This window comes from Mustela putorius, unplaced genomic scaffold (genome assembly GCF_011764305.1).
Source record: "Mustela putorius furo isolate JIRA1106 unplaced genomic scaffold, ASM1176430v1.1 tig00003923_pilon_pilon_pilon, whole genome shotgun sequence".
NCBI lineage: Eukaryota > Metazoa > Chordata > Mammalia > Carnivora > Mustelidae > Mustela > Mustela putorius.
The window spans coordinates 10,122,262-10,141,843 of record NW_025422068.1 but is presented as its reverse complement, the minus strand read 5'-3'; the positions used below and the strand labels follow the sequence as shown (position 1 = coordinate 10,141,843).

Below are 19,582 nucleotides of genomic sequence, written 5' to 3'. Positions count from 1 at the left end.
TGCTTACTTTTAAATATTTTTTAAAGATCACTGACCCCACTCTTATTTAAAATTAAGGCCTTCAAATCAGAAAAAAAACTTTACTATTTCATTTTACAGATAAAGAAACCGAGCCCAGAGAGTTGAAGGGGGTTTTCAAGACTGAATTTCACAAAAATTTCCAAATGAAACTCAAAAATGATTGTCCACATATAGAATTATCACATTGGCTACCCAGACCCAGGTTGCCAGAATGCAATTTCCAACTCACTTCTTGCATTTAAAAACAGTTCGATGGGGGTGCCTGGGTGGCTCAGTGAGTTAAAGCCTCTGCCTTCGGCTCAGGTCATGATCCCAGGGTCCTGGGATAGAGCCCCACATCCAACTCTGCTCAGTGTGGAGCCTGCTTCCCCAACCCCCAACTGCCTCTCTGCCAACTTGTAATCTCCGTCAAATGAATAAATAAGTAAATCTTTTTAAAAAAAATTTTTTTTTAAAAAGTTCAATGATAGACAAAAGCTTTTTTAACATATTAATCTACAATTTACAATGACATGGTAACAGAAGGGCTAAATAGCCTCACATTGATGATTTAATATAGATATGGTTATTGTTCAAAGATCACCAAGTTTAGATATGGTTTTAAGCTGGTGTTTTAAGACTGAACAAAAATATTAAACCAAGGACTAGCTACTCTTATCTCATTCTTTTAAACACTTAAGTGCCTTGTGTATTGTGTTAGGCTGTCATGGGTGGTAGTGGGTCCCCTTTCCAAGGGACCACAAATCTAAAGATATAAAAGCTGAGTCACATGGATGGAGAACATGATTTAATAGTACGTAGTACAGTTCCAGTTCTGCAAGATGAATAAGGGTTCTAGAGACGGATGGAGGGGATGATTGCACAAGAATGTGAATGTAACTTATGCCACAAAACTGTACATTTAATGATGGTTAAGATAGCAAATAACCACAAACAACAAAAACTAATTTTTAAAAAAAGACAGTAAATCTTATGTGTTTTTAAAGCAACAACAACAAAAAAAGACATAAGGAAAAAAACCTGAGCTTAACATTTTTGGTCTTTTGTTTACAATGAAGACCTTTATTTCTCAGGCAAAAAAAGAATAAGAAAAAAAACTGAAGGAGCTCCTTCAGAAACTTCAAATGGCCCCAATTCACAACCAACACTGCCATTTTGACCAACTGAGTTTCTAGAAAAATGTAAATCAATTTATTCTCATGCTCAGTTTAATGCCAAATTCCTTATAAACTCTCTAACCCTTTATAGTAACTCAACACAAATAACTATTTTCATGCATCATTTAGTGGTATTTCTTTATTTATGCATCTTAGGACTGTGTTCACAGAATGAAAGAAGGTAGAGACTGGATTCCTAAATGCTTAGCATTTAGTGTGGAAAATAAAAGTGCTAAATAGGGACACCTGGGTGGCTCAGTTGGTTAAGCAACTGCCTTCGGCTCAGGTCATGATCCCAGCGTCCTGGTATCGAGTCCCACCCACATCGGGCTCCTTGCTCAGCAGGGAGTCTGCTTCTTCCTCTGCCTCTGCCTGCCATTCTGTCTGCCTGTGTTCGCTCTCTCTCCCTTTCTCTCTCTCTGACAAATAAATAAAAAAATCTTAAAAAAAAAAAAGTGCTAAATAAAATCATTCACAACCTTCTCTAGGACTGATTTTTAGAAAAAAATCTGTTGTTTTTTTTTAAAGATTTTATTTATTTATTTGACAGAGAGAGAGACAATTAAAGAGGGAATACAAGGAAGGGAAGCGGGAGAGAGAGAAGCAGGCTTCCCGCCAAGCAGGGAGCCTAACGTGGGGCTCGATCCCAGGACCCTGGGATCACGGCCCGAGCCAAAGGCAGACACTTACAACTGAGCCACCCAGGCGCCCCTTTAGAAAAAATTCTTAATGTCAACAATCTGCTTCAGTTTCTTATATACTTTAAAAACACAAGTAATCTCTCATTTATTCACTGGAAAGACCGGTTTTCTGGAATGGCATAGCAATATTGCTATTTGATTTACAACTTGCTCTCTGAAACTAAACAGGCTGATTCAACCCTTCTACCTAAATCAATTTTATCTAATTCCCAAGCAGAAACAATGCCCACGGAAACAATGTTATAGGGGCACCTGGGTGGCTCAGTCGGTTAAGTGTCTGACTTTGGCTCAGGTCAGGAACTCAGGGTCCTGGAATGGAGGCCAGCCTCAGGCTCCAAGCTCAGTGTGTAGTCTACATGTCCCTCTCCCTCTGCCCCTCCCCCCTACTTGTGTGCAGGTTTTTTTCTTTTTAAAGATTGTGTATTTTGAAAGAGAAAGTGAGAATCTCAAGCAGACTCCACACTGAGCATGGAGCCACACGCAGGGCTTTATCTCAAGACCCCTAAGGTCATGACCTGAGCCGAGATCAAGAGTCAGAATCAGACCAACCCACTCAGATGTCCCTAAATAAATAAAAATCTGAAAAAAAGAAAAAAGGAAAAGAGACAAAGCTATAAATGGGGATTAGAGTCCCAGGTATAAGCTACAAAACCAAACTAGCCCCAAACACAGCTAAAACAATATACAGCTAAGACTTTTTGAAAGTAAATAAAATGTGCTGAGACTAGTAGTAATTAAAAGTACAAAAGCAATGGATTACTTAGAACTGAGTACTGGTGCTGGAACACACATTGTCCAAGGAAAAAGCTAATCAGAAAGATGGTCTGGTGGGCTAAATAGTTGCCTTTAAAAAAGACAGGACTGATTGTTTTTTTCTCAATAAGTTTTAATGTGTTGATATATTGCTGCTATAGACTGAATTAGATTCTCCCGCCCAAATGTGCATGTTGAAGCCCTAATTCCCAAGGTGACTGTATCTAGACACAAGACATTTAAGAGAGGACTTAAGGTTAAGAGGTCACAGGGTGCGTAGGGCCCTAATCCAGTGAAACTGGTACCCACGTAGGACACTAGGAGCGTTCATGCCCTGAGGAGTCCATGAGGACACAGTCAGAGGGCAGTTCTCTGCAAGCTGGAGAAACGTCCTCACCAGAAACCAATCCCGACAACACCTTTATCTGGGACTTCCAGCCTCCAGAATTGAGAGAAAATCATTTCCTATGATTTAAGCCCCTGCCGTGGTATTCTATTCAGCAGCCCAGGCCGACCAAAACAGCTCTCCTTTGGTTTTTAAGTATAATGCAGAGCTGTGTTTCTCAAACGTAAACAGCTGTCAGCATCACACAGGGGCTTGCTGAAGAAGACTGCTGGACTCCGTCCGAGTTTCTAATGCAGTCCAGGCCTGGACTTTTACTTTTCCAACAAGTTCCAGGAACCACACTTTGAGAACCACTGCTTAGGGTTTATGAATAATCCATCCGGGCTTGGTTTTCCAGTTTATAAAGCACTTTCATACACACTGTTCATATAAATCTCCCATGAGGTATTACTCTTGTTTTATTTTATAAGTTAGGAAGCAAGACTTAGTGAAATCACAATAACCTACTTATTATCACAACTAATAACTGAGACTCAAAGAATTCAAATCCTGTATTTCTATTACACTAGACAGAATGCTACTATGTAGTTGCATACTGAGAAGGCATAATGGAAGAGAAGACAGGAAGAGGACCAGGCAGGAGGAGCCTTTAGGAGTGATCTGAAATGGGGAGGTTCAGATAAGGTTAGTGAGGGCAGAGCGACTGCGGACTAGCAAGCCAGGCTGTGGGCCTACGATGGGGGTGTTAGGGGGAGGCATCTGTGTCGGGAAGGCAGAGTGGTCCCACTACAAGGAAAACCCTTTTCACAGAGCAGAAGGCTAGCTACCTGTCATGTCAGGAATAACACAGGAAGTCTCTAGAAAGCTTCAGAAAATGCACTTCTCACCCACTGCCATTTCCTCTACACTCTGGGGTGCAGAACCTGGTTTTTTAGGTGAGAGAAGTGTGCAGGAATTCACCTATTCCCTTCACATTATCCAGAAGGCCGTGGAACCTGTGAAGTTCTGCCAAACCACGCCTCTCAGAGCTCTTATCTTAATGAGCCTTACCCTCTGCCAGCTCCACATATGCTGTGTTAACACCAGTACTGTTACACCAGTATTGTTACAGTATTTGCCAATATCCCCCCCGCAATGCTACAACCAATAGGCCCATTCTAGTTCCAAGAACCACTAGTAAGTCAACTTAAATGTTCCAAGTTTTGTTAGAGATTTGTCCATATTCACAAAGAATTCAACAATAAATTTTAAGGTGACCTTAATTCTCTGCTTTGTTAATGAAAATCCAACATTACTAAGACAGAGAATCCCCCCATCTTCTTTCAGCCCCCCTACATGGAATGGAGTCCAAAAGGTAGCACTGACTGGGTGGGTATTTACACAGGATGTTGCTTTCTAGAATAAAACATAGGAGAAAATTTCGGTGATCTTGGGTCTCACAATAAGGTTTTACATACAACATCGAAAGCAAGATATATGGAAAGAAAAATCAGTAAGCCATATTTATTAAATTAAAAAATTCAACTCTGTGAAAGACTTAAGAGAATTAAAAGACAAATCAGACAAGGAGAAAATGCTTGGAAAACACACATCTGATAACAGACTGGTTTCCAAACTATACAAAGAACTCACACTCACCGATGAGAAAACCAACCATCCAGTTACAGAATGGACAAAAATTCTGAAGATAGCTCACCAAAGATACTGAGATGAAAAATAAACATGAAAAGATGCTCAGTATCATCTGCCACTGGCTACTTGCAAATTAAAACAAGATACCACCACGCACATATTAAAATGGCCAAGATCCAAACACTGGCAAAGGTCTGAAGCAACAGGAGCTCTCATTTATTGCTGGTGAAAATACAAAACAGCATACCCCCTCTGGAAGACAGTGTGGGATTTCTTACAAAACTAAACGAAGTCTTACCATCTATTCGGCAATCGTGTTCCTACATACTTGCCCAACTGATCTGAAGGATTACATATGTACAAAACCCTCCACACCAGTGTTTCTAGCAGCTTTATCTATAACCACCCCAAACTTGGAAGGACCGAAAATACCTTTCAATAGCTGTATGAATAAAGAAACTGCAATGCAATATTATTCAACAACTCAAAGAAATGAGTTATCAAGCCACAAAAAGACTTGGATGAATTTTAAATGCATATTGCTAAGTGAAAGAAGCCAGTCCAAAAGGGAGAAATGTTGTATATTTGCAATATGACACTCTGCAAAAAGCAAAACTCCAATACAGTAAAAAACTCAGTGGTCACCAGAGGTTCGGGGGAGGTGGTCAGGATGAATGTATCAGCAGAGGGGGATAATTCAGGCAGTGAGACTACTCTGTAGGTTGCTAGAATTATGGATATGTAATTGCACTTGTCAAAACCCATGAAATGTCAAAGCACAGAGAGTGAATCTCACTGGATGAAAATCTTAGAAAATCATTTAGGAGGTCGAGTGACCCAAGGACAGCACGTAGTATGTGACAATGTTACACATACATTAAACCACCTCACTGGAAGGGGTAGAGGGAGGATGCTGACCTACGTCACTTCGGAGTCTGTAAACTAGACTGTGCAAAAGCACTTTACCAGCTGGTAAGTTCGTTCCCAGGGGTGTACAGGTTGACAATCCTGACACTGCTGTATACAGACACAGGAACTGAGCAAGTGAGTATACGGGTGGTGGAAGGTGGGAGCCACCTTTACACTGTTAGGTGTGCGCACTAACCGATAAGCAAGGGCAAGAGGCTGGAACAGTCCTATAGTAATGGGAGAGGGCTGGAGACATCGGTGTAAACTCATGCTGCAGCTAATTCACAGAGGGTTACATGTAGTAGTATTTCTAGATATGCGCACATATGCCTGTTAGTACGCACACGTTTCCCTGCTGTGTCACCTGTGAAGACCTAGAAGAAACTACACCTCAGTAGCAATAAATATACCTAGTACCAAGATCTTGATTTTTTTTTTAAGAGTTTATTTATTTATATGAGAGAGAGAGATCACAAGTAGGAATAGAGGCAGGCAGAGAGGGGGGGGGGGAAGCAGGCTCCCTGCTGAGCAGAGAGCCCATGTGGGGCTTGATCCCAGGACCCTGAGATCATGACCTGAGCCAAAGGCAGAGGCTTAACCCCCTGAGCCACCCAGGAACCCCAAGATCTTAATTTTTTTTTTAAGATTTTATTTATTTATTTGACAGACAGAGATCACAAGTAGGCAGAGAGGCAGGCAGAGAGAGAGGAAGGGAATCAGGCTCCCCCGCTGAGCAGAGAACCCAACACAGGGTTCGATCCCAGGACCCCAAGATCATGACCCAAGCTGAAGGCAGAAGCTTTAACCCACTGAGCCACCCAGGTGCCCTAAGATCTTGATTTTTAATACCAGTTCCAATTAAAGGAAACAGGGCACTTTAGAGAAGTGGCCAACTCTAGGATTGGGGTAGGAAATAAATAAAATGAGCCTGGAGCATCTCACAGTGCCAGAGAAGTGTTCAAAAAAGAAAACAAAAATAAAACACGCATCATGATTGGTAGGGTGATGTTAAAGGAACACAAGAGTGCGCAGTGGCCAAAGTGGGAACAGTATGAGTCAACAAAATAAGTGGTACTAGATAATACCCCAAGTATAAAGTAAATGTCTATCTGATACAAATATACGGGTAAAGAAAGAAATGGGGCAGAAGAGACAAATTTCCCATGCAGAAATATTCCAACTGATCTATGCAGCTACTCCTCCTTCAAGGAAGGAGAGCCTAATCCCCCACTCCTTACATGTAGGCGGCTACACAGTAATGTCCTCCCAAGAGCACAGTATGGGAAAACCGAGAGAGAAAGAGAGAGAGAGAAACGTTTCACTGTAGAAACCTGGCAAAAGCTATCTCACCCAGGTGACCAAGGTCAACATCAACAGTGAGAGGTCATGTTGATAGTTATGTACCCTTGACACAATGTGATGAAAAAAGGGACTTCAACCTCTGCAGTCTTCCTCCCCAAAATCCATATCCCTAGCATAATCATGAGAAAAGCACCAATCATGAGAAAAGCACCAAACAAAATCCCAACAACAGGAGGACATTCTACAAAACATTCTAACTACTAGTCCTCAAAAATGTCATGGCCGTCAAAACTAAGGAAAGTCTAAAGAACGGTTGCAGCCAAGGAGAGCCTAAGGAAATCTGACTAAATGCAATGTATCCTGGAAGAGAAAGGGACAGTGAGTAAAAACAAGGGAAACATGAATTAAATAAAAGTTTAGTTAATATTTATGTATCAAGATTGGTTCATTAATTATAATCAAATGTTCCATACTAATTTTAAGTTGTTAACTGTAGGGGAGACTGGATGTGCATCATATAGGAATCCTCTGTGCAGTCTTCATAATTTCTCTGTAAACCTAAACCTTTTCTAAAAATTAATTTAAAAAAAAAAAAAAAAAGGATGTTCCACAATTATGCCTCAAATGGTTCATCTCCCACCCCTTCAAAAAAAATCCTGGAGCTGAAATATACCACAGGAATCTAGTCTAGCTCTCCTTTTTGCACAAGAATGAGGTCCAGAGATCAACTTGCCAAAAATCAGTTATTGGCAGAATCAGGATCAGAAGCCAAGGCTCCTGCAGCCCGGTGCAGTGCACCCTACTTGGTAATTCCACAAATGCTTTTGTCTGAAAGACACAAAGTGATTTTTCACATATTTTAACATCTGGGAAGATTTCAGAGGGTTTTTTTTTCTCCCTTTTAAAGTCTTCATTTGTCTTTACACTGACAGAATCCTAAGCAGAGAGCACACTTCTACTGTCACTTTGCTTTCCTGTTTCTAAGATTATCGATAGGAAATCTATAACAAAGAGTTCAACAAGAAAGCAAGAATGCTTAATTTAGGAAACAAACAGCACACACACACCCCAACTTCCCCAGAGCCACAGAGCAAGTGGTTCGTAGATTTAGAAGGTTGAGGAGTAAAAGTGCATAAAGCAATTACCTTTAAACCGAGAAACATTCTCCTGTAATAAAGAAACATTGACCACATTTGCTAAAATTCTCTTCTATTTCACAGTTCATGCCAACATCTATCAGCTCTTTGATGGCAAGGCCTCCCACATTCCTGCATGCCATGACAGCCCCCCACCTTTGACTTTAAGCCATTATATTCTTAGAACACTTCATTTTTGGTCTTCTTTCAGGGGCCATCTTCTCTCCCTGTCTCTCATAATTTTTATCACTGCAAGACTCTTACCTTAACTCTACAGCAAAGCTCCTCTGAGCCAGGACGCAAATGCTGGGTGGATGAACCACCTGTAGCTAGGCTAGTCGGTGCTATGAGTCTCACAGTGGGCCATTTAAATTCCTATCTTAGCCAAATTAAAATCACTACAGGCATGGACCCCCAGGACAGCCTGCAATCAGAAAACAAAAGCACAAATATGAAAATCTTTCAACATCTATGAATCTACTAAAGTAGACACCTTGTCTCAAAAATACCATTCAGTTATATACAAATAATGTGGTTCTGTCTTTTGATATCCTTTAAGCAAAGGATATCAGTCAGTAAAAACAGTAACTGTGGGGGCCAACTCCATATGGTCCAAGTTCTGATTTCTACTGATCCAGAACTTGATCTAAAACAAAACCTATGGGACAGCTGGGTGGCTCAGGGTTAGGCATCTGATTCTTGATTTCGGCTGGGGTTCTGATCTCAGGGTGGTGAGATCGAGGGCGGGACCAGGCTCCCCATTCAGAAGGATTCTGCTTGAGACTTTCTCCCTCTCCTTCTGCCCCTCCCCATGCTCACAAGAGAACATGCTCTCTTTCGAATAAATCTTTTTTTTTTAAGATTTTATTTATTTATTTGACAGACAGAGATCACAAGCAGGCAGAGAAGCAGGCAGAGAGAGAGAGGAGGAAGCAGGCTCCCTGCTGCTATGTGGGGCTCGATCCCAGGACCCTGAGATCATGACCTGAGCCGAAGGCAGAGGCTTTTACCCAATGAGCCACCCAGGCGCCCCTCAAATAAATACATATTTAAAAAATAAAATAGTAAAAATAAAATAATAAAAATAAAACCTACAATACCTAGATTCTAGAGAAATCGACAGACTGCATATCCTTCAAATCCTCATCAGTCAATCAACTGGGACTTCTGATAAAAGCTGGGTGGCAGAGTTCAAGAGTGTTTTCTGGCAGTCACAGGCTCAGACTGGGAATTATATATTAAAAACGGATTAAAGGAAAAAATGCATCTGATGCCCATCAGAAAACTTGGCTAGAGTAAGACACTAAACCAATGTTTGTTGATGGTATCCAATTCCACGAGTGCCAAGGAGGTATCAAATATGAAAAAAAAGAAAAAGTCAATCAGGAACTCAATCTGTAATATGGTGTCCAAAAAGTCTGAAAACATAAGGGACAAGGGGATTTTTAAAAATCTGGAAGCATAAAAATATTTTACTGATTAAAAGTGACCTTGATGACATTATGTATACTTGCCTGTGTTTTCAGACTAATGAATATACTGTAGTAGTAGTTCTACAAATCAGTTTGGGGGGGCTTTGGGGTCAGTATCAAAATAAACTCATAATACTATAACCTTATCTTTTCTTCATCTAACTTGCAAAAAATGCACAGGTTAGTACCACTTAAGACTCATGCTAGTATTCTCTTTCCACAGAAACAATGCCAAAAAAGCAACAATTTCAAAAATGAATTTCCAACATGATAAAACTGCATAGAACTGTATACACACACAAGTGCATGTAAATCCTGGTAAACTCTAAGTAAGGTCTGTAGATTGTACCAATGTCAATTTCCTGGATTCAAGACTGAACTATAGTTATGTAAGAAACTACCACTCATGGGATGTTAGATGTCTGACCCTGGATCCTGGTTCAGGTTTTGATCTCAGGGTTGTGAGTTCAAGCCCAGCACTGGGCTCCACCCTGGTCATGGAACCTACTTCTAAAAAAAAAAAAAAAAAAGATGCTACAATTGGGGGAAGTTGCATGATGGTTGCCAGAGACTGCTCTGTACTATTTTTGCAACTTTTTACAGGTCTATAATTAGTTCAAAATTAAATGGTCTTTTAAAAAATATTTTTATTTACTTATTTGACAGAGTGATAGAGAGCAGAAGAAGGCAGAGCAGCAAGCAGAGGGAAAGAGAGAAGCAGGCTCCCCACTGAGCAGGGATTCCAATGTGGGGTTTGATTCCAGGGCCCTGGGATCATGACCCGAGCTGAAGGCAGACACTTAACTGACTGAGCCACCCAGGTGCCCCTGAAATTAAATGTTTTTAAATGACATATACTGGATCAACAAAGATGGCACTTCAGACTTGAGCAAAATTGTCCAGAAACCAGCTTTAAACTGACATCCTTCTGTAAAGCATAAAGCATAAAGGAAGACTCAGAAAAATGAGCTGGATTAGAAATCTGCACTTGAAGAGGTCAAGTCTCTCTCTTTTCCTTCCAATTAATAATGGTTTTGTTTTTGGTAATTAAATGTAATTATCTACCTATATCCATGCCAGAGTATCTCCACCGTCTGGGTTCACATGGACAAACACACACATTTATACTATACACTTAAAATATACATGACTTCTGGCTTGCTTCCCAATTTCCCAAGGACAGAGCAGTAAGTCCAGCTCTCAAAATCTCAGGGACAGCAATCTTCAAAAGCACCTAATCTACTCACTTTTAATACTGCAGTCCACACTTTTTAACTTTTAGAAGAGTGAATTCATTTTGACTTCTAGAGTTAGAAATTTCCTATCTTAAAATGGACGATTCAGAAAAGTAATTCCTGATAACCCAAGGCAGTACAGCACATGTGGTTGGTATAACCCAGAGAAGCCTGGGCCCCAGACTCCCCTGCTTTTCTCTGTGGCCCTGCTTAGCTTACTGAACTCCCAGGGGTCTTCTTTTCCTGTTTTACAGCTGCGGGTTATAGTACTACTGGTGGGAAGGCCTGCTGTGAAAACAGAAGAAGATAATACAAAGTCTATCAGAGTCCAGGACTTTATAGGTAGGTATAAGCAAATAGTTCGTTCTCTGATGTATAATTAGTACAACCAATTGAATTAGTTCAATTATCATACAATTATCATACAAGACCCACAGGTCTAATACACCTGCCTCCTCCTACAACGTTTTTCAGCAAAGCTGAATAATTTTGCATGGCCAGAAAAACTTGCTTTTCTCTAACCACACTGTATGATTTCTTAACTCTTCCTTGCAGTGGTGTCTCTACAATTTCAGCATTCGTAGACAGAAATGTCCATGTTTATCTGTGATATTTTTTCCTGCTTTGTCACTGATTATTTTTGTTCAAAAATTCTCCAAAATTCCATTTATTTCTTGGTTAATTGTAACTCTGCTCTCAGCACATTCTAAAAAAAGACAATCCCAACTATTTTGCTATATACATTTAATAACACAGGAGACTTCACCTGAACACGTAATATCTGATTTAACAGAAACAGACAATTCTGCATTGAATTTCGGCAAATTCAGATAACCACTTAGATCAACTTTAGGAATGGGCCTACTAAAGAAATAGTAAATTTGTACCCTGTAAGCACAAAACTGTATTCTCAATAAGAGACTGTGTAGAAAAAAAGGTATTTAAAACAAATGGAGGGCGCCTGGGTGGCTCAGTGGGTTAGGGCCGCTGCCTTCAGCTCAGGTCGTGGTCTCGGGGCCCTGGCATGGAGTCCCACATCGGGCTCTCTGCTCGGCGGGGAGCCTGCTTCCCCCCCACCCCCTCTGCCTCTCCATCTACTTGTGATCTCTGTCAAATAAATAAATAAAATCTTTAAAAAAAAAAAAAACAAATGGAGCCTTATTTTTTGAGTTTATTAAATATAAAATTTCTATATTTTACCTTTTTAAGTCTATTTTTTTCATAGGAAATATTGGTCTGGGGCACCTGGCTGCTAAGTCAGTAGAGCATGCGACTCTTGATCATGGGTCATGAGTTCAAGCTCCATGCTGGGCGCAGAGCTTACGTTTTTAAAAAAAATGTGTGTGTGTGTGTGTGTATGGGGGAAGAGAAATAGGGATAGGATGGCTGGGTTATGGACATTGGGGAGGGTATATGCTATGGTTGAGTGCTGTGAAGTGTGTAAGCCTAATTCACAGAACTGTACCCCTGGGACTCATAATACATTAATAAAAAAATTATTATTTAAAAAAATATATATATATAGGTGTATGGTTTTTTCTTTTCTTGTGAAGGCCTCGTCTGGTTTTGGATTTAGGGAATATTGACCTTACTAAATGGGTTGAGAAGTATTCTCTCTCTCCTATTTTTCTTTTCTTTTTTTTTTTTTAATAAAAGATTTTTTTTTTTTTTTAAAGATTTTATTTATTTATTTGACAGAAATCACAAGTAGATGGAGAGGCAGGTAGAGAGAGGGAGGGAAGCAGGCTCCCTGCCGAGCAGAGAGCCCGATGCGGGACTCGATCCCAGGACCCTGAGATCATGACCTGAGCCGAAGGCAGCGGCTTAACCCACTGAGCCACCCAGGTGCCCCAAGATTTTATTTATTTTAAAGAGAGAGAGAGATCACAAGTAAACAGGCAGGCAGAGAGAGAAGGGGAAGCAGGCTCCCCACTGAGCAGAGAGCCCGATGTGGGGCTCGATCCCAGGACCCTGAGATCATGACCTGAGCTGAAGGCAGAGGCTTAACCCACTGAGCCACCCAGGCGCCCCTCTCCTATTTTTCAGAGTTTGTGGAAGGATTAGTATTAATTCCTCCCTAGGTTTCTGAATGACTTTACCAATAAAGGCATTTGGTTATGGGCTTTTATTTGTGGGACTTTGTTTCTTAAAAGAAGTTAGGAAATTTCAACCCTAATTCCTGTAATCCATGTGAAATTAAAAAGAAGAACAGAAGAAATCCCCAGGAAGGGATTATTTGTCACTTCATCAAGCTGAAGTTCTTTCTTTTCCCAGTTTATTATTTTTTTAAATAAATATTTTATTTACTTGAGAGAGAATGAGAGAGAGAGAGCATGAGACAGGGGAGGGCCAGAGGGAGAAACAGACTCCAACCAAGCAGGGAGCCCAATGCTGGACTCGATCCAGGGACTCCAGGATCATGACCTGAGCTGAAGGCAGTCGCTTAACTGAGCCACCCACGTTCCCCAGTTTGTTTATTTTTATCATGAAAGGGAGCATTTTGTCAAAAGCTTTTTTCTGTGTCTATGAGACGTGGGTTTTGTCCTTTATTAATGGAGAGTGTTACATTCATTATTGTATGCTGAACCAACCTTGCATTCCTGAGATAAATCCCAGTTGGTCACGGCGTATAGTCCTTTTTATATGTTGCTGGATTCTATTTGCTAGCATTTTGAGGGTTTTTGTATCTATTTTCATAAAGACCCAGGTCTACAGTTTTCTTGTGAAGTCTCTGGTTTTGGTATCAGTATAATACTGGCCTCACAGAAGGAGTGCGAAGTGTGCTCTCTTCTATTTTTGGAAGAGTCTGTGAATGACTAATGTTAATTCTTGTTTAAGTATTTGGTAGATTTAACCAGTAAAGCCATTTGGTTCTGGGCTTTTCTTTGTGGGACTTGTCTCTTAAAAGAAGATAAGCTGGGGCGCCTGGGTGGCTCAGTGGATTAAGCCGCTGCCTTCGGCTCGGGTCATGATCTCAGTGTCCTGGGATCGAGCCCCGCATCGGGCTCTTTGCTCAGCGGGAGCCTGCTTCTCTCTTTCTCTCTCTGCCTGACTCTCCACCGACTTGTGATCTCTCTCTCTGTCAAATAAATAAATAAAATCTTTAAAAAAAAAAAAAAAAAAAAAAAAAAAAGAAGATAAGCTATTTCAAATAATTCCTTTAATCCATGAGAAATTAGAGGAATAGAAGAAATGACCTACCTAATGTTCTTGGTTGTTCAAAAACAAAAAAAAAATTTATTTTTTAAGAAGGCATGTAAGAAATGAGGCAGTCTTTCTTTCATGCAGGTTATCCACTCATCTATTAATATACCCTTTCAAAATGTTGGTCTTATGGGGTTTAAATATCTCAGGTTGTCTAATTTAATCCCTACAAGAACCCCAGGAGGTTTGACCACCCTCAGCTGACACAGGAGAAAACTAAAGCTAAGAGAAATTACAGAAACTGTCCGAGGTCACAGTTAGACACACAGCAGTGTTTGTGAGCAGGTACTATTAAGTCACAATCCCTCCTGGACTATCCAATAACTTGGTACAGCGAGTGAACTGCTAACTTTGGGGCCTCGGTTTCTTCATCTCTTAAATGAGAGTAAGAACACTATATACTTCTTAGGGTCATTGTATAAACAAAATGCATGTCCTGGCTTGCAGGATATATGCATAACCCTAGCAGGGATTTCTACTATTACTACATATGGCCTACTGATACCACGTGAGTTTTAAAGGTTCTAAAACTCGACATTTTAAGGCAAGCAAGAAATTGTAAGTCTTTGATTGGAAAGGAACCAGTTAAAAGGGATTTGATTCCAGTCACTGATGAACCAATTTACTATTCTATACCTTCTGACTGTATTACACGTGCATCTAGTCAAAAAGTAAAAGCATTGTGGGGGGGGGCCTACATAAAACATGATCTTTATTTTTTTTTTTTAAGATTTTTATTTATTTATTTATTTGACAGAGAGAAATCACAAGTAGATGGAGAGGCAGGCAGAGAGAGAGAGAGGGAAGCAGGCTCTCCACTGAGCAGAGAGCCCGATGTGGGACTCTGAGATCATGACCTGAGCCGAAGGCAGCGGCTTAACCCACTGAGCCACCCAGGCGCCCAGACATGATCTTTATTGTGAATGCTTATCCATTTAAAAATATATCTATATGGGTGCCTGGGTGGTTCAGTCAGTCAAATGTCAGCCTTTGGCTCAGGTCGTAATCCCAGGGTCCTGGAATGGAGTCCCACATCTGGCTCCCCGGGGAGTCTGCTGCTCCCTCTACCCTTCCCCCTACTCGTGATCACTCTCACATAAAATCTTAAAAAAAATATACACACACACACACCCATATATATACATACATAAACACACACACATATATACATATATATGTATGTATGTACCTTGTTTCGAGTTTTGAATTTTGTTTTTCATTGATGGGAACATAATTGCTTTTTCCATACCACCACTTTCTTTTTTCCTATAACCTAAGTAGGTTTAACATGTGAATACTCAAAATACATTGCTGAAGATCCTCTACATTTTTTTTTCCAAGATTTTATTTATTTATTTGACAGAGAGAGACACAGAGAGGGAGCACAAGCAGGGGGAGTGGCAGGCAGAGGGAGAAGCAGGCTTCCCACTGAGCGGGGAGCCCAACGGGGGCCTCGATCCCAGGACCCTGCTGTCAGGACCCAAATCGAAGACCACTGCCTAACAACTGAACCACCTAGGCGCCCGATCCTCTAAATTTTTTACAAAAAACAAAAACAAAACAAAAACAAAATTCTCCAAATCGGTTTCACAGCTCAAAGTTAAGCTTAGTTTACGTCTGTTGCAGTTAAAAAATTGACCAACCAGCAGCACTTTCCCAATGAAGTCCTACAGTAAGCTATATAGGTTACAACTATGTGCGGGCCCTTTTATTTTTCCTAGGAGTTGTTATGGACTGCCAGTTCTTCTGCCAGGAGTGTAGCACATTATTCAAAGCAGTTCCCTGTTCACTACCTTATTTGTCCCTCCCAGTAACCCCCGCCCCCGACCCAATGGTGAGGCAGTCAGGAGACTTCCCATTTCTACCTTGAAGATGGGGAAACCAAGGTGGCTCCTAAGTTAGTTAGTTACCATGCTGGGCCTGGAATTCAAGACTCTGCCTTCTGCTTACCAACTGTCACTTCACGCCTGAAGCTATCTTGCAGGGCAAAGTGAACTCTCATGAAAGGATGCAACAGCATGATTGCTAAAAGGGCAGCAACAGCTTCTGCCCAACCGTTTACCTCTCATGGTTCTTGGAAGATAATGTCAGCTGAACTGCCTGACCAATTAAGATAGTTAGGTGGAGGAGGATGCTAACGCCCATTTTCAGATAGGTCAGAAAATCTGCCGTTGTGGGACTCATTCACTCCAATACACCGTTCACTCCAGCCTTCTCGTAATTCAGTTACCAGGCTTGCTGGCTTGTGCACCCTGGCTGGTGCAAAGAACTCCCACAAAGTGCTTTACCTCTGTTCCAAGTCTGCTCTGAGTATAATTACAGCAAGTGTACAACATGGCAGTGATTCTATTCATGACCGGCGAACAATGCGGGAAAAGCTAAGATACAGTAGGACCTCAAAACTCAACACAACTCCTCTACTCTTTACAAAATTATGCAAAATATTCCGTTTCCTAAATCAGAGGTAAAGAGACAACTGTGGCTCACCTTTGTCCACTCACAAGCTTTTAATATTCAGCTCAGTTTAACTTCCCTCAACCGGGCATTCAGGTGTGCCATTCCCAGCAGCCGACCCACAAGATCCAGTTCTCCCTCCCTTACTTTAAACGTAGTTTCAGCCAGAAACCAACACTGCACTGTATGTTAATTAAAGTTTGAATTGAAAATAAAGACATAAATGTGACTTCAGATACTGGGAAACAGGACCTAACTTTAAACGCAGCATGGGAGTGCAGTGGACCAAATGAATTGGGATTATAGCAACACTGCAATCATTATTTGTCTAACACTATGTGTCAGACTTCCCGACCTTACTGTACACCCAATTTAATTCTAACAACAACTTCATCAGGTATTATCACATCCGTTATTTGTGGAGAACTAGGACGCAAACGGTAAGTGAACTCCCTAAGTTCACACAACAACAAATGGTCCAAAGGGCTTGAAACAGGACTGTTATACCCTCAACCCCTCCACCAAAACTGCCCTGCCCTCAGCTATAATCCCAAACGTGATCATAAAATTAATGGGCATGACCTTGGGCCAGTCATTTCATAGCTCTGGGTCTCCCGTTTCCTCCACCATAAAGCGCCCTGCCCTCGGTGAGCTTTTGGGTGCTTTCCTGCTTTTTAATAACGTCCCCTGAATTTCCGACTGGATCCCTCCCCACCCCCAAACAGGTGTAAATGTTAGGACTGAAGTTTTTCAACCAAGGCGTGTTCTAGCACATTCTCCACTCTTCGGGGGTGCTAGGGTTTAGTCTTCGCTTCGCGGGTTTACCTTCCCCTACCGAACCTGTAAGGCTAATCCCAGACGTTGCCTCCCGGTCTGAGACCCCCTTCTCCCACTGCTAGGAGTGCCGACTAGGCCCGATCCCACTCCAGACCTTTCCCCGCTGACTCCGACCCACCTCTCGGCTTCCCAGGTAGCCAGTAAAAGGCCTCAGAAAGCCCTAGAAGCAAAGCCATAGGAAGAAGTTAGCCACCCAGAGGTCAAGGGAGCCTCTAGGGCACCTGCCACGCCTCCCGCCCCCGGCGGCGCGGCCAGGGCCTGGCTCCCCACACGGAGCAGCCCAGATTCGGGCCTCGTCCCTCACCGCCGGCGCGTCTGCTGGGGCCTGGGCCCTCAAACCCAGCCCGACCCCCTCGGCCCCGGCCACGCCCGGCCCTTCGCCGCCGCGCCCCGCACCCAGGCCCCCCGTGGTCCTCACAGGCCCGAGGACACGCGTGGGCCTCCTGCCTCACCTCGAGTTTTACGGGGACCGCCGGCGGTGCCAGCGCCTCCACCCGCCCGCACACCTGGCCCCGCGCTGCAGTGGAGACAGGGCAGAGGCGGCCCGACCGTCACGTGCCGCAGAACCAAGAGGCCTCGGCTACCGCCGCTGCCGCGCGAGCGAGCCCCACCGCACGAAGCCCGGCCCTGCGTCCGCCCCTCGCTCCTGAGTAGCTAGGGCCGGCGCCAAGTCCCGCCCCCCCGCACAAGCTCCGGTCTTTGGTTGGCCGATGCGGCCATCGCTCTATGCACCTTCCCATACGCCCCCTAGGGCTATTCTTCGTGGAGTGTGAGGATTGGCTGGGAATGAGGCAGGAAGTGGCTGTTGATTGGACGGGAGAGAAGGAGGTGGGCCGCCCCGGAATCGGGAACCTCGAGCGCGCGCGCCCTGGGGCGGGGCTGGCCCGGCCGGCATTCCGGCCCCCGGTTGCCCTGGTGCCTTAGTGGGCCCGCTGCCCGGCCCTTCATCCCCAGCTGTTCGGTTCCTACGCTGCCGGGGCTTGGACCTGGCCCCCGGCATGGGCATCCCGTTCCCTTGGCTTAGGGGCGAATGGCAGCCGGCAGACCGGGTGGGAGCTCCGCTGGGCCATCGGGAGGGGCCGGTTCCCGGAGGCGGCATGTGCGGACCCGGGACGGAACCTGGCGCGGGCTCCTCTGGCCTGGCCTGGAGTTGACTGCGCAGCGCTGTGCGTGTAACCCGGCGCCACCGTTCCTGCAGAGTCATCTCTCTGGGCGCAGCAGCCTGCCGCCGCCTTACCCAGCACAGAGTCCAGAATGCTATAACCCAAGGTTATTTCCTTTTTCAGTTTGAATATCTCCTTGAATAAGATTACACGTAAGGGCCCGGAGACAGACTGACGGCGTTCGGGGAATAGCATGGGAAGATGTCAGACATATCACAGTTTTTGTAACCCACTTCAGACACATCTTCAGTTTTAATAAGCTGAGATCCTCAGAAAATGATTTCTCTCGGCCTTTATAGGTCCTGGTCTGGGTCTTCCGTTTGTTTGGAGACCCAAAGGCTGAATCTTAAGATGGAAAAAACTAGAATCAGCCACGGTTAAGTCTCTTTCCCTCTGATTTAGGAAACGGAATATCCTATCCTAAGAACCAGCATTATTCCCTCCTGGCGCTTGTGAGGACAAAAGAGGAGACAGAGTTTGATGTCTGCCTGAGTTTAGTATTCTCCAGTTCAACCCCCAGATCTACGTAAGAGAATTTTACTTATGATATTCCTTATGCCAAGTGTTCCAAACAATGAGCTTAAAATGTAGTTATAGAAACTGTATGCGAGCAAAAGAGCTACTCCAGTAAAGGGGCCAAAAAGTAAGGAGAAGGGAAGGGGTGCCTGGGTGGCTCAGTTGTTAAAGAGTTTGCCTTCCGCTCAGGTCATGATCCCACTCCCTGCTCAGCAGTGAGTCTGCTTCTCCCTCTCTCTCTGTGATCTCTCTTGCTCTATCTCTCAAATAAATAAAAATCTTTAAAAAAAAAATTTTTTTAAAGAAAGAGAAAGTAATGTAGCTTTGAGTTGGAACCGCTTTCATCTAGAATGGACAGGGAAAGAAGAAGACTTGAGCTGGATCTGGTAAGGTGTGCAGGATTTCTGTAGATGAAGAGTTGGGAGAGAGTTGAAGTCTTCCTCAGATGAGGCAACGGCATATGCGAACACAGGAAAATGGGTAGTGTGTGTTTAGGCTGGAAGTGATTTTTTTTTTTTGCTTTGTTTTTTAGATTATATTTATTTTATATTTATTTGACAGAGATCACAAGTAGGCAGAGAGAGAGGGGGAAGCAGTCTCCCCGCTGAGCAGAGAGCCTGATGTGGGGCTCGATCCCAGGACTCTGGGATCATGACCTGAGCTGAAGGCAGAGGCTTTAACTGGCTGAGCCACCCAGGCACCCCTAGGCTGGAGTGTTTTAAAAGATTTTATTTCTTTGGCTGG

General features: G+C 43.1%; 1 protein-coding gene across 3 annotated transcripts in view; it reads right to left on the bottom strand.

The window, feature by feature from the left end:
* CANX (calnexin) overlaps positions 1–17,787 on the bottom strand; it is a 36,150-nt gene extending 18,363 nt beyond the window's left edge. Inside the window, exons 1-2 of one of the 3 annotated variants that reach the window (XM_045069352.1) lie at positions 17,612–17,787; positions 17,278–17,319 (exon numbers count right to left, since the gene is read on the bottom strand). The gene's annotated coding sequence lies outside the window, so the exon portion shown is untranslated. Of the gene's footprint in view, positions 1–8,221; positions 8,382–17,277; positions 17,320–17,611 lie in introns of all 3 variants that reach the window. The other 2 variants (XM_045069351.1, XM_045069350.1) reach the window with 2 other exon arrangements.
* Between the last annotated feature and the right edge of the window lie 1,795 nt (positions 17,788–19,582).